Source organism: Ictidomys tridecemlineatus, chromosome 15, assembly GCF_052094955.1.
Source record: "Ictidomys tridecemlineatus isolate mIctTri1 chromosome 15, mIctTri1.hap1, whole genome shotgun sequence".
NCBI lineage: Eukaryota > Metazoa > Chordata > Mammalia > Rodentia > Sciuridae > Ictidomys > Ictidomys tridecemlineatus.
The window spans coordinates 60,395,799-60,411,393 of record NC_135491.1 but is presented as its reverse complement, the minus strand read 5'-3'; the positions used below and the strand labels follow the sequence as shown (position 1 = coordinate 60,411,393).

At 49.2% G+C, this 15,595-nt stretch overlaps 1 protein-coding gene and 1 long non-coding RNA gene across 6 annotated transcripts in view; one reads left to right on the top strand and one right to left on the bottom strand.

Annotated features, from left to right (window-relative positions):
- Nucleotides 1–13,157: 13,157 nt before the first annotated feature.
- On the bottom strand, nt 13,158–14,813 carry LOC144370960 (uncharacterized). Its single transcript, XR_013431109.1, has 2 exons — nt 13,719–14,813; nt 13,158–13,607 (listed from the first exon to the last, which is right to left on the bottom strand). It is a non-coding gene; the product is annotated as an uncharacterized LOC144370960 (long non-coding RNA).
- The window catches only part of Ankrd11 (ankyrin repeat domain 11), a 157,213-nt gene continuing 156,354 nt past the window's right edge, over nt 14,737–15,595 (top strand). For 4 of the 5 annotated variants that reach the window (XM_078032838.1, XM_078032839.1, XM_078032835.1 and 1 more), the window contains exon 1: nt 14,744–14,819. The gene's annotated coding sequence lies outside the window, so the exon portion shown is untranslated. Of the gene's footprint in view, nt 14,820–15,595 lie in introns of all 5 variants that reach the window. The other variant, XM_078032837.1, reaches the window with a different exon arrangement.

Here is a 15,595-nt window from a genome sequence, read left to right as displayed (position 1 = left end):
GTCACTGAGGGCCATCTTGGAGGCTGCTGACAGGATTGTGATAGCAGGAGCCCTCTGTTCCTCACACCTGCTAATCCTGTGACTACACCCCAGGCCTGACCCTTTCTAGCCGAGCTGCTCTTGCCCCATTGATTGGCTCAGGAACAGAAAAGCGGACACCATGAAGTTCTTCCTCAGGGCTGTGTGTGGAGAGCACCTGTCTTCAGGTGCTGCAGTGCAGGTGCAGGTGCAGGACTGATGTGACCAGGGGGCTGAGGAAGTTGAGCTCCAGAGCAGGGCAAAGCCAGAGCTGTAGCTGGAGGGCATACTTCCTCGCTTCCTCGCCTGGTCCCGACAGTTTTCACTGGTGGTTTGTCCACACTGGAATCTGCCTGTGCAAGTCCATTCACCACTGGCCAGATGCCTGGGGGTTCTCCAACACCCCAGGGGGCCATCTACTGGCAAAAAGGGATCCGCTCAGGGTGTCTGATGGACAGCTGTTTTTTCAAAGTATTTGGCTTGCTACTGTTCTGGTCCCAGAAGCACTTGAGAGGGGAGTGATAAAGATATATATATATATATATATATATTTTAAATTTTTATTATTATTAGTTGTTCAAACCATTACATGATAAAGATATTTGAAGCAAGAAAGGGCTGTATTTAGTTGAAGGGGACCCTCTGCGGCTTCTGTCTGGGGTGCAGCCTGAGGCCAGACTGACCATGCCTTCACTATCTAGCTCAGGGTCAGCAGTCAGCTTCTCATACCTGGGAACAGAGTTTGTCCTTTTCCTGAACAGTAGGGGGACTGTAGATTTAGGCCTTTGATCAAGGTCACAGATTGTCACTGGCTGACTTTTCCTGGACCCTCATGGTCTGTGACCATTATTGGTTTTCAACAAATCAAGAAGCCACTGAATTTTGGACAGCTACTACCCTCCAGAAAGGAGCTTGAGATCAGAGAGTTGCATCGCTACCATTCCCACACGTGTCCCCTGTTCATTGGAAATTTTCAACGCCATATCCCTAAAGACTGCTGGCCCCCCTCAAATGCTCTGTGTGTGTGTGTGTGTGTGTGTATGTATTTTGGCACCAAGGATTGAACCCTCGGGCACTTAACCACTGAGCTATGTCACCAGCCCAGTTTTTTTTTTTTTTTTTTGGTAAATTTTATTTATTTTTTGAGATAGGGTATCCATAAGTTGCTGAGGCTGGCCTCAAACTTGGAATCCTTCTGCCTCAACCTCCTGAGTAGCTGGGATTACAAGGTCTGTTTTATTTTATTATTATTTTTTTGTTTGGTACCGGGGATTGAACTCAGAGGCACTCAACCACTGAGCAACATCCCAGCCCTATTTTGAATTTCATTTAGAGACAAGGTCTCACTGAGTTGTCCAGCACCTCGCCATTGCTGAGGCTGCCTTTGAGCTCGTGATCTTCCTGTCTCAGCCTCCTGAGCTGCTTCAAATATCCCAGCAGCACACACCCAGCCATAAGTTCTGATTTAGATACATCTTTTTGGTGGACCAGGGAGACCAGCATGGCCTGTTATGGGGTGCATGAAGGAGCTTCTGCCTGAACCAGGTGGGCAGAGAAGAGGAGATGGCTCTCATGAGGTTGGGAAGGCCACAGTCTGTTTATTTTGTTGCTTGGCTGATTTTTCTTATCTGCAACCCCAGGAAGCAACAAGGTCAGCTGAGTATGCCCAATGGGTCAGCTGCCATGTACAGTGAGGGTGAGCAACCAGGCTGGGCTGAGACAATGGACAGGGTGGCGACCAGCAGGCTAGGTATTGAAGAGGAAAGAGGCATAGTGGACTTGGGCACTGCTTCCTGCTTAAAGTGGTCACTTCGGAAAGAATTTGGACCATGGTCTACTCCAGACCCCCTTGTTTTGTGGACGAGCCAACCCCTGGCAGGTTGGCCCTTGGCTAGGGTCTCCCTGCCTGCCAGGAGTCTGTGTCCTGGTTTCTGGAATTCAGGGCCAGCTCCAGCTGGAAGGAGCAGCAGAGCTGGTCAGGTCAAGATGAGATTTGTAGGTGGCTTTAGGTGTGCCTCACACAAAGCATGCAGTTTGTTCTTGCTGTTTTTGTTCTGTGCAGAGCTGGGTGGGGAATGAGTCTATCACTGAGCTGCATCCCCAATACCCTTGCTGTTCTATTTAGCATGAGGATTTGTCACTTGGATTCTAAGGCAATCCTATATGAGGTTACAGTTCATAAACAGAACAGACAAAATGTAACAAGTCCCACAGAGACGTCCCCATGCTGAAGCACTTGTCTAGGGCCATCTAGGGCTTTTCCTCAGTGGAAACTGCCTGGAATCGAGGTACAGTTGTGTAAAGCTAAGATGCAGGCAAGGCCCAGTGGTGAAATCTATCCTTTTATTTCCCAAATACCTTTAAAAGTTACAAAGTAAAACTGGGAGCTGGGTGTTGCCTTTAATCCCAGGGATTTGAGGAAGCTGAGGAAGGAGGATAGCAAGCTAGAGGCAGGCCTGAGCAATTTAGAGAAATCCTCAGAATAAAAAAAAAAAGGGCCAGGAATGTAGCTCAGTGGTAGAGCACCCTAGATTCAATCCCCAGTACAAAATAATAAAAAAGTATTAAACAGATGATGCATAATTAGTATGTGTTGGGTCTTTAATTATTTTTTTTCAGTTTTACTTATTTATTTATTTATTTATTTTAGTTGTTGATGGGCCTTTATTTTATTTATCTGTATGTGGTGCTGAGAATCGAACCCAGTGCCTCATGCATGCTAGGCAAGCGCGTTACCACTGAGCCACAACCCCAGTCCCTTATTTCAGTTTTAGATGGACACAACACCTTTATTTATTTTTATGTGGTGCTGAAGATCAAACAAACCCAGTGCCTCACACATACTAGGTGAGCACCACTGAGCCGCAGCCCCAGTCCCAGTATTTGTTGGGTCCTGACCCTGGATTGGAGCTTGGTTTCCTTTGTCAATTCTGCATGAGACACAGTGTAGAGCCATGTGGTGTCTCGGGGCCATTCCCCAGCACATGGCAAGGCCGAGCCAGCAGCTCACAGCTTATTGGTTTCAGAACCTCTTCAGGTTCTTAAATACCCCTGGTTTGTCTTGTGGGTTGTACCCATGGACATTGATCCCAGGGACAACGAAGCAGGTATGTTAACACAGCACTCATTCCTCAGGGGTCAGAGTGGGGTCTCATCACAGTACCGCTGCTGGAGAGGCCCACAGACACTTAGGAAAGGGCAGAGGGAGGACACCTCTTAGTATCATCATGGAAACACTTTGAACTTGTGGACTGCATTATGAGTCAGCTTTCTGTCACTGTGACAAAATATGTGAGAAAAATAAAAGGAGGAAACATTTGTTTTGGTTCATGATTTCAGAGGTTCAGTCCATGGCTGAGTGGTCCCATCACTTTGGGCCTGGGGTGAGACAGTCCATCATGATGGGCAGCTTGTGCTAGCACGTGGCTGCTGGGGGCAAGATATGTCCTCCTGGGGCCTGCTGCAGTGGCCTGTTTCCTCCAACTGGGCCCTGCCTCCTAACATTTCCACTACTCCCCCACAGCCCATAAAGCTATGCGTCCTGGGGTCAGAGTCCTTGTGATCCCATCACTCCCCCAGGCCCCACCTCTGCTTACTGCATCTGGGACCAGTCTCCAACACAGAAGTTTTTGGGGACACTTGAGATCCAAACTATAACACTTACCCTCATAAGCATTTGGGGGATCTGCAAGGCGTCAAACACACTGATTTTTTTTGGGGGGGTACTGGAGATTGAACCCAGGGGTGCTTTTTAATTTCTGAGACAGGACCTCACTAACTTGCTGTGGCTGGCCTTGTACTTGTGATCCTCCTCCCTCAGCCTCGGGATTATAGGAGTGTACCACCACACCCAGCCCACACACTTTCAGAACACAGCACAAAGCAACCACCATAACCTCATTGTGATCAACTTTGGCAGGCCATCTACCCCTAAAAGCCAGACTCACAGTTACTGGACAAGGCTTTAGGATGAGGCAGGAAATCTGTTCCCATGATGTCACTGAGGTAGTGCACCAGTGAGCCTGCAGCCCACCTAGACTCTGCTGTGTGGTAACAGACATCCCTCAGACATGCTGGGGAAGAGCTACATCCCCAGTCCACCTTTTACTTACTCTAAAATGCCTCACAAAGAAACCCCCAAACCTAACAAAAAGGAACTTTAAAAAGGACTGGGGGCTGGGTGTGGTGGCATATGCATAATCCTAGGAACTCAGGAAGCTGAGGCAGTAGGACAGCATGTTCCAAGTCAGCCTCAGAAACTCAGTAGGCCCTGAGCAACTTAGTGAGACTCTGTCTCATAAGTAAATAAATAAATAAATAGGGCTAGGAATGTGGCTCAGTGGCTATAAGTGTCCCTGGTACATGCCCCTCCCCCCAAAAAAGGTGGGGGAGCGCTTTACTGGCATGTGTGAGGCACTGGGTTCGATCCTCAGCACCACATAAAAACAAATAAAAAATAAAATAAAGGTATTGTGTCCATTTACAATATATATATAAAGGGCTTATGGACTGGGGACTGCAGGAAAGGTCTTGGGTGTCGCCTTCTTTCTTACCTCCTGTTTGTCAAGGGGCTGTGAGTCTTTCACGCTAAGATGTTAACTGCTGGTAACCATTTGTTTTATTTTCCCTTTACTGTTTTTTACTTCCCCAGCAATTTTACATTTGAAGTTAAATAGTGGGCTGGGGTTGTGGCTCAGTGATAAAGCACTTGCCTGGCATGTGTGAGCCCTGGGTTCTCAGAATCACAACTAAAAAAAAAAAAAATTATTTTCCACATATAAAGTTTCCTTTTGGAGGGGGCAGGTACCAGGGATTGAACTCAGGGGCACTGGACCACTGGGCTACATCCCTAGACCAATTTTTGCATTTTATTAGAGACAGGGTCTCACAAGAGTTATTTAGCACCTCCTGTCTCAGCCTCCCGAGTCACTGAGATTACTGCATTTTGAAAATGGACCACTGGCTGGGTGTGGTGGCGCACGCTTGTAATCCCAGCAACTGAGGAGGCTGAGACAGGAAGATCAAGAACTCAAAGCTGGCCTCAGCAATGGCAAGGTACTAAGCAACTCAACGAGACCCTGTCTCTAAATAAAGTACAGGAAAGGGCTGGAGATGTGGCCCAGTGGTCGAGTGCCCCTCGAGTTAAAAAAGAAGAAGAAAATGGACCACTGAACTTACTGTTTCTCACAGTTCGAAATTTTTTAAGTTTAAAATTTTACCTTTGGGCTGGATGTGGCTCAAGCAGTAGCACGCTCACCTGGCAATGCGGGCGCTGGGTTCAATCCTCAACACCACATAAAAATAAAGTGAAGATATGGTGTCCATCTTGCAAAAAAAAAATTTTTTTTTACCTTTATTTTTGAACAATTTTCCTGTACATAATTGAGGCTTCCAAGCTTCCAACATTGTATATAGAAAAATGGTTACTATACTGAGGCAGATTAACATATCTGAAATATCATGTAGGTGATGGAATGATATAGAAAATCCTATACATTAATTCACCAGAATAGAAAGATATAAAGTCAACACTCAAAAATCAGTGCATTGGGCTGGGGATGTGGCTCAAGCGGTAGTGTGCTCGCCTGGCATGCGTGAGGCCAGGGTTCGATCCTCAGCACCATGTACAAATAAAGATGTTGTATCTGCTGAAAACTAAAAAATAAACATTAAAATTAAAAAAAATCAGTGCATTTCTATTACAAACACAAGCCATCTTAAAAGGAAATCACAAAAAATTCCATTTCTTAAGATACTATTGGTTAAGATATCAGTATTACCCAAAGTGATCTACAGATTCAATGCAACCCCTATCAGAATCCTGATGATGTATTTTTACATAGAAGAACCCATCTTGGGACTGGTGATACAGCTCAGTGGTAAAGAATTAGTCTAGCATGTGCAAAGCTCTGGGTTTGATTCCCAGAATTGAAAAGAAGAAGAGATGGCAGGATGGAGGGAGGGAGACAGAAAGACAGGGAGGGAAATAAATTCCATCCTAAAATTTATGAATTTCAAGGAATCCCAAATAGCCAAAACATTCTTGAAAAAGAACAAAGACGGAGGACTCACACTTTCTGATTTTAGGTCTTATTAAACCATGGCCATAACAGAGCATGGGACTGGCATAAAGAGAGAGATACAGACCAAAGAAACTGTCCAGAGGCTGAAAATAAACCCTTGTGTTTTGGTCAAGGGGCCCTCCAGGGTGCCAGACCACGCGCTAGGGAAAGGACTGTGTCTTCAGTAAAGGCCTTGGGGAAAGTGGGCCCTACACCATGTTCAGAAGTTAACTCAAAATGAATTAGAAGAGCTAAGTGTGAGACTCAATGTTGTAGAACTCTGGACACTGGATCTGGCAATGACTGTTTGGACATGATACCAAAGATACAGGCAACCATAAAAACAGAACATTAGACTTCATGAAAATTAAGTTTTTGTGCATCAAAAGACTATTAAAAGAGTAAAAAGGCACTTGGAATGGGAGGAAATATAAGCACTTTTATGGAGAAGATATACACAGTCAGGAAGCAACCAGAAAGAGGCTGGCCCTCACTGATGTCAGGGAGAGGCACTTCAGAAGCATGATCAGTACCACCTCACTGGGCAGCAGTATCTCAAGCTGTAGGACAGCCTCAGCAACTTAGAAAGACCTGTCTCAAAATAAAAAAGGGCATGTAGCTCAGAGGTAGAACTGCCCTGGGTTCAATCCCTACTATCAGAAAAAGTGTATACACTTCACCTCATTACACCTCATTAGGATAGCTATTCTTTTTTAAAAAAAATTATAATGCACCAAAAAAAAAAAAAAGCTTTAAAAACCCAGAGATTGCAGGGTTCAGTAGTATACATCTGTAATCCCAAAGGCTTGGGAGGATGAGGCAGGAGGATTGCAAGTTCAAAGCCAGCCTCAGCAAAACTGAGGTGCTAAGCAACCTTAGTGAGACCCTGTTTCTAAATAAAATACAAAATAGGGGCTGACATGTGGCTTAGCGGTCGTGTGACCCTGAGGTCAATCCCTGGCACCTCCCCCTAACAAAAAAACCCAAAAAACCTCCCAGAGATTATCAGCAGTGGTGAGAATGTGGAGAACCTGGAGCTCCTGCATCACTGGTTGAAAATGAGAACGGTGCAGTTGCTACGGAAAGCAGCAGGGAAGTCCTCCACGTTAAGGTAGATCACCACAAGGTCAGCAAGCCCACTTCTGGGTAAATAGTCCTAAGAACTGAAGCAGAGTCTTTTTTTCCCCTTCCAGGTACTGGAGAATGAACTCAGGGGAGCTTTACAATGGAGGTACACACAGCTATTTTTATTTTTGGGACAGGGCTTCAGTAAATTGCCCAGGCTGGCCTGGAACCTGTGCCCCTCTGACCTCAGCCTCTGAGTGGCTGGGGTGATGGGCACGGCCACTGCTTTTCTACCCTGGTTGTTTGGTGGTACTGGGGTCAGGGCCCAGGACTCCATCTTGCTTCACCTCACAGCTTCTCTGCCCTTGTGCCTGGGAGGGTGATGTGCCACTGTGCTGTGGGAACTGGGGAACAAAGCCTGTCATCACTGATTGTGAAATTCACTTGGGTTCCTGACTCCAATGCCAAGAATGCTGGTGAGCTAGGGCTGACCACAGGGTGAAGGCCAGGCCTGTCTGGCCCAAACCCAATTATCAGCTCCTACTACAAGGCCACAGGGGAGGAGAGGGAGGAAAGGTGCCAGAATATGGCCTGCCCTGGCCACTTATGTGGAAGAGGAAGTTAAAGGAAGTCTGGTGAGGTTGGGCTGCCTACCTTTCATCAGTGACCTCTGGTCACTGCCAGGAAGGGCAGAGGAGACTGCCCATGCAATGACCTCTCATATTCTGAGGCAGTATGTTTGGGGCCATAGTGGGGCCTGATGGGAGTGTGATGGAGCCTCTGAGTGCCTCTGCTTAGGGGCAAAATGAGATCTGCAAGTTCTCTTCCCTGGAACACATGGTCTGTCCTCACTTGAAGCTAAGTATCACCTGCCCTGGGCATCTTAACTCTGGTGTCCACCACATCTGTTCTTTGCAGCTACATGTGGCTCACGTTTAATGAACAATTAGCTTATTTTGGTTTCAGGAACCAGAGACACACTGGAATGTAAGTGCCTCTGGTAGGGACTTAGTTATGTTCATGGCTAACTCCACAGCTCTAGGGCCAGTGCCTGGCAAAAAGCAGACCATGAATTGTTGCAGAATGAATCCAAGGGCTCAACATGGGACGGGCAGCTTAAATAAACACCTGCAAATCAGTACCAGAGGTGTGCTAAGATAGCAACTGTCAGGAGCAGGTCTTTCTGAGGAGGCTGGGAGGTTCTGGAGATGAATGATGACTTGCAGGTCTCTGGATCCCCCCTCCAATATGGAGATCAAATCTCTGGAGCAGGGCCTGGGAAACACATTTGAGAAAACAATAGTCCATGTGGGTGTGGTGGAGCACATGTATAATCCCAGTGACTCAGGAGGCTGAGGCAGGAGGATCCGCTAGTTCTATGCCAGTCTGGGCAACTTAGTGAGATGCTATCTCAAAATAGAAAGGTGTGCGGCTGGGGATGTGGCTCAGTGGTAGAATGCCCCTGGGTTCAATGCCCAGAAAAAAAAAATAAATAAATAAAGAGTGTCCAGGTGGTACAGATTGTACTTACTGGAGGACCACTCTCCAGGCACTCAGATGGAGTGTATGGGCCTGATGTGTTTTGTCTGATCCACAGTGTTTAAAATAAAACATCAATTTCCCTTAATGAAGTATGCTGTGACAATATCATTTCCAGTTTCTAAGGAAAAGCTGGAATATGTGGCCATGCGGTTCCTGGCAAGCTGAAGGACGTCCAGATTCCTCTGCCTCCCTGCTCGGCTGTTGTCCACCACCTGGACCTTCTCTACATCTTTGCCACCTTCCAGTCTCTCTCTCCCTAGTCTCTTCATCTGCAAATGCCGGAGCAGCTTCTCTGGGGCCTCCCTGAAGTCTCTTGCCCTCACAGGGTTTCACAGGCCATGTTTTATTTTACTTATTATCATTTGTAGAACTGAACTGAACCTGGGGTGCTCTACCACTGAGCTACATTGCCAGCTCTTTTAATTTCTAAAAATTATTGTGAGTTCGGTGTGGTGGTGCACACCTATAATTTCCAGGGATTTGGGAGGCTGAGGCAGGGGGATCGTGAGTTCAAAGCCAGCCTCAGCAATAGAGTCACTAAGTAACTCAGTGAGACCCTGTCTCTAAATAAAATACAGAAAAAAAAAATACTGAATAGGGCTGGGGAATGTGATTCGGTGGTTAAGCAGCCCTGGGCTCAATTGACAGCAGACAGACCCATTGTGATGACAGGGTGTTGCTAAATTGCCCAGTCTGGCCTCAACCTCTGGAGTAACTGGGATTACAGGCATGTACCACCATGACCAATAGGGGTGATGTTCCATTTATTTATTTATTTTTTAAAGGCAATGACCTCATCTTTTTTCTTTTACCTTTATTTTATTTATTTTTATGTGGTGCTGAGGATAGAACCCAGCGCCTCACCTGTGCTAGGCAAGTGTTCTACCACTGAGCCACAACCCCAGCCCAGGGGTGATGTTTTAAAGTGGAAATATGACCCTATGCATGCCAGAGTGAAACCCTTCATTGGCACCCTCTGATCCAGGCCAGAAATCATTCCCATGCTCCTCAGGCTGTGCTGGGTCTGCCTGGCTTGGCTGGCTGCCAGCATCTTTTGCTGCTGTTCCCCAGTGTCCTGTATTCATGTGTTACCCATACAGGTAGCTGTCGGACATTTTGGATTTACAGGCAGAAAGCTTTTTATTTTTATTTTTTTGGTCTGGAGATTGAATCCAGGGGTACTTTACTAGAGTTTATTTTTTTTTTTATTTTTTATTTTTTTTATTGATTGTTCAAAACATTACAGAGCTCAAGACATATCATCTTTCATACATTCGACTCAATTGGGTACTAGAGTTTATAATGCAGTCCATTTTCTTCTTTTCCTGTTACTGAGGATTGAACCCAGAGGCACTCTACCATTGAACTACATTTCTAGCCCTTTTATTTTTTGAGAGAGGGTCTCACTAAAATGCCCAGGCTGGCCTCAAACTTGGGTTCCTCTGAGCCTTTCGAGTTGCTGGGATTACAGGGATGGGTCATGTATCAGGGTCCTTTGTGCACCCCCCCCTTTTTTTGATGCTGGGGATTGAATCTAGAGTCTTGTGCATGCTAGCCAAGCACCCTAAAACTGAGCTACATCTCCAGCCACCCAACCCTTTTCAACTTTGAGACAGGGTCTTCTTAAACTGCTGAAGCGATCCTCCTGCTTCAGCCTCCTGAGATGCAGGGATTACAGGTATATACAACCATGCTTGGCTTTTTGGTATTTGAGATTGAACCCAGGGGCACTTTACCACTGAACCACATCCCCAGCCCTTTTATTTTTTGAGACAGGGTCTCGCTAAGTTGCTTAGGGCCTTGTTAAGTCCCAGACTGGCCTGGAACTTGCTATCCTCCAGCCTCAGTTTCCTGAGTCCTGTGATCACAGCTCTATGGCATTGTACCTGGTCCTTTTACACTTATTAATAGTTTGTAGGATGGAGTTAGGCACACAATAGGCACTTTGTTGAAAGAAAGTGTGCTTCTCCCCACCAAAGGACCTCTGCCTGTGCTGATCAGCAGAACAGAATGGGAACCATGTGTAAACTGAAGCTTTCACAGTAGCCAGGCCAGTGGCACACACCTGTAATCCCAGGAGCTCGGGAGGCTGAGACAGGAGGATTGCAAGTTGAAAGCCAGCCTCAGCAATGTTTCCTAAGCAACTTAGTGAAACCCTGTCTCAAAAAATTAAATGGGCTGGGGATGTGGCCCAGTGATTAAGTGCCCTTGGGTTCAATCCCTGATACCAAATGGGGGAAAAATTTCTTAGAGGCTATGACTAAAAGGAAAAGGAACCAAACAGTATGTTTTATTCAATGTAATGCATTTGAAGTATATTATTTCAACATGTAATAAATTTTAACAATTTACTTGAGATATTTTACAGAGTTTTATTCTTTGATCTCAGTCTTATTTTCCCCCCTTTGGTACCAAGGATTACATGAAGGGGCACTTAACCACTGAGCCACATTTCCAGCTCTTTTTTGCGAAGACAGCGTCTGAGTTACTTAGGGCTTCGCTAATTGCTGAGGCTGGCTTTGAATTCATGGTCCTCCTGCCTCAGTCTCCCAGGTCACTGAGATTACAGGTGTGCACCACTGTGCCAGGCCTTTTTTTTGTACCTGGAATTGAACACAGGGTTGCTTAATCGGAGTCACATCTCCATTTTTTTTTTCAAATTTTGAGTTAGGGTCTCACTAAGTGGCTGAGGCTGACTTTAGACTTGTGATCCTCCTGCCTTATTGTCCAGAGCCACTGGAATTATAGGCATGGACCACCATGCCTGGCTCAGGACTCTCTATTTTTCTGGGAAACTATTGAGCCACATCCCAGCCCTTTTCATATATATGTATGTATGTATACACACACATATATTTCAATTTTGCAACTGGGTGAAAGTTGTTTAAGGTCTTGCTAAATTGCTGAGACTGGCTTTCAACTCACAATCCTCTAGCCTCAGCCTCCTGAGCCACTGGAATTACAGAGGTGGGACACTATAACTAATAAAACTCATTTTTTAAAAAATATATATATTTTTAGTTGTCAACGTACCTTTATTTTTTTTTTATATGTGATGCTGAGAATTGAACCCAGTGCCTAACACATGCTAGGCAAGCGCTCTACCACTGAGCCACAGCCCCATCCAGAACTCATTTTTAAAAAAGAAAAATATAGGGCTGGGGATGTGGCTCAAGTGGTAGCGCGCTCGCCTGGCATGCGTGCGGCCCGGGTTCGATCCTCAGTACCACATACAAACAAAGATGTTGTGTCGGCTAAAAACTAAAAAATAAATATTAAAAATTCTGTCTCTCTCTCTCTTAAAGAAAAAAAAGAAAAATATATGCCTCACACATGGTAGGCAAGCACTCTACCACTGGCCAAAAACCCCAGGCCCAGAACTCTTTTTTTGGGATGGCGGTGGTAACAGGGATTAAACTCAGAGGCACTCAACCACTGGGCCACACCCCCAGCTCTCTTTTGTATTTTTAGAGACAGGGTCTCACAGAGTCACTTAGTGCTTTGCTAAAATGTTGAGGCTGGCTTTGAACCCGTGATCCTCCTGTCTCAGCCTCTTGGGATTATAGGCTTGGGCCATGTGCCTGGCTCAGGACTCATTGTTAATGGCACTAATGTCATTGGAGAGAGCTCTGCCCTCATGACCTGATCACCTCTCAAAAGGCCCTTTGAATTCATCACCCTGCAATTATGCTTCAACATATGGATTTTGGAGTTACAAAACATTTGGACCACAGCTGTACTCGTTTTATTTGCCAAACATGCACTTCCCATGCCAATCAACCACATGCTGGTAGAGAGTATGCCCATTCTGTTTCTCTTTGAAGAAGTTTGATATGGTCCACATCATTGTTTTAATTAATGCATTAAACAGCTTAATTCTTTCCTTTTAGTTTGCATTTTATTTTTTCACAGTTTTTACTTCTTTCTGTGGAAAATTTCAGTTTGCATATTTTCAGATTCAGTTTCTGAGGCAAATTCCCAGTTTATTCACATTTCATATTTAAATACCCTAGAAAGAATATTGATTGGATTACATCAGTGTTTTTTTCAAGTTTATCCAAAGAATGAATGTGTTGTTGGGGAAGAAAATAAAAATTGCAGCTTCTAGTTCTCTTTCATCTAGGCTGATCCTGTAGTTGTGAAGCTGGGGCCCAGGACCCTGAATTCCATAATGTTTACCAGGCAAGCTTTACAATGAGGCCAATATGGGAACCCTTGGACCATCTCTTCATGAATGCTCCTCAGCCTGAGGGCTGGCTGTTTTTATCAGGTGTCCACTTCTGACGCCATGAAGTTCCTGGCTGTAACTGAAATAAAGACCTGGCTGCCTCTGAAGAGTCTGAAGCCCTTTACTCCCCCTACCCAGTGCTTCCATAGATAGGGAAGCCTCCCAGGCACTTTCCTGGGGGTTAGCATCCTCAAGGCCTAATCTTCATGACACTGGCCAACAGGTGCTACTTGCTGTTCCCATTTTAAAAAAATATTTTTTAGTTGTCAATGGACCTTTATTTTATTCATTTACATGTGGTGCTGAGGATTGAACCCAGTGCCTCACACATGCTAGGCAAGCGCTGTGCACTGAGCCACAACCTCAGCCTCTTTCTGTTCCCGTTTTACCCATGAGAAAGTGACGGTCTGAGAGGTAAACTGCCCAGGGTTACAGCCAGTCAACCGCAGGGCTAGGATTGGAACAGGAGTAGTTCGGCTTGCATAAAAGATCATCTTTAAGGTCCCTCCAGTTTGGTTTTATAATTCCATATGAACCCTGTAAAAACCCTGGTTACCAACTGTTTAGAACTCAGTTAAAAAAAAAAAAAAAGCAGCAGAAGGGCGTGGTGCAACAGGCCTCAAGTGCCAGCGACTTGGGAGGCTGAGGCAGGATCTCGAAATTCGAGGCCAGCGGGGCAAAGTAGCGAAGCCCTGTATCAATATATAAAAAGGGGGGGTGTAGCTCAGTGGTACAGCGCCCCGGATTCAGTCCTACGTGTGAGAGAAAATCAGAGGGACACCGATTCGGTTTTGGTTACCTACCTTTCCGGCTTAGTTCCTAACAAGTATGGAAGTGCATTTAAACAGGAGGCGTGGCCACTTTTAACTCTGGCTGGAGTCTGCCTTCCGAACACCACTTCGTAGGTTACCACCTAACTTCCGCCTCGGCAAACGCAAATGCCTGGGCGAGCCCTCGGCAGCACCCTCCGGGCTTCGCGGCCGCGGCCCTCGGCCTTTCCCAGGGCGCGCTCACGACGAGCGCCGCTCGCGCGCGGCAGGAGGGACGCGTTTGGCTGGTTGCTCCTGTCGCCGTCGGCGGGAAGCGCTCTCCGAAGCCGCGGACGACCAGGGGCCGCTCGCCAGCCGGACGCCCGACGCCTCGGGCGGGAGCAGGGACACCCCTTTCTGGCGCTGGGCAGACTCGCCGCGACGGGCTCCGCGAGCCGAGCAGTGTGGTTCCGAGACCACGACCCCGTTGCTTCCGGCACTTCGTATAGCCAATTGTCGTGCCCGAGAGCGGAGGACCCGCCCCATTGCGACGCAACCAGCCAATCCGATTGTCCGATGTCCCTCCCCCGCCCCGCCCAAGCGTCCGAGCTCACGACCTTGGCCAATCGTTCCCGGGACGTCCCCCTGGTCCCGCCTCAGGCCTGTCACGGAAGCCGTCAGGTCGCAGTCGCCCCTTCACCCCAACAGCGCACTTCCGCCTCGACGCCGTGACGTGCGAAGCCCCTGCCGTCCGGCGGGGCGGGCCAATGGCGGTGGCGGATACGGCGGGCCAATGGGCGGGAGCGTCTCATGCGGCCGGCGCCCGCCGCAGCCGCCGCTGGGTCCTGGAGCCAGAGGCCGCCCGATACCGAGCGCGATGGACCGAGCGCCCCAGCCGGGGAGGCGCCGCCGCCGAGTCCGCGGCCAAACGCCCCCGCAGTAGCGCCCGCGCGAGCGCCGCGGCCCCGCGCGAGCCTGGGCGCGCCGAGGGCGCGCTCGTTTCCCTCCGCCGCGCATTCACTGCAGCCGGATCCCGCGCCGCCGCCGCCTTCCCGCCCGGGCCGCGCGGCCCGGGAATCGCGGCCGCGGGCTGCATGGGCCGCGCCCGCGCCCCGCCGCCGAGCCGCCGCCGAGCCGCGCCGCCGTCGGAGCCGGGTGAGAGGCGCCGCGGGCCTGGGGGCGGTGGTCGGGCGGACTCCGGGCGTTCCTGCGGCCTTGCGGCCTGCAGGCCTCCTCCTCCGGCGGACAGCGCGGGCGGGCCGGGGGCCTGGGGCCCCGCAGGGCCGAGGTTGGGCCTCGGGCGCCCTGGGGTCCCTGTTCGGGGTGGCGGTGAGGGCGAGGGTGGGCTGCGGGCGGGCCTGGTGGTTCCGAAGACCTTGTAAGGGCGAGCGTGGGCTCCGGGCGGGTCTGAGGGTCCCGGGGCCGCTGTGAGGGCCAGGGTGGGCTCCGCCGCGGGCCGGCGGGTCTCGTGGACCTCTTCAGGGCGAGCGTGGTCTCCGGGGCGGGCCTGGGGTTCCGGGGTCGCCGTGAGGGGCAGGGTGGGCTCCGGGGCGCGCCTGGGGGTCCCCAGGACCTCATACGGGTGAGGATGGGCTGGAGGCGCTCTTGGGGGTCCCGAGGACCTCGTCAGGGCGAGCGTGGGCTCCGGGGCGGGCCTGGGGTTCCGGGGTCGCCGTGAGGGGCAGGGTGGGCTCTGGGGCGCGCCTGGGGGTCCCCAGGACCTCATACGGGTGAGGATGGGCTGGAGGCGCTCTTGGGGGTCCCGAGGACCTGGTCAGGGCGAGCGTGGGCTCCGGGGCGGTCCTGGGGGTCCCGAGGACCTGGTCAGGGCGAGCGTGGGCTCCGGGGCGGGCCTGGGGGTCCCGGGGTCGCGCGGAAGCTGTGGGTGCCAGGGCGGGCGCGGGGCGCCGACCTCTGACCCGCGGGAGGGG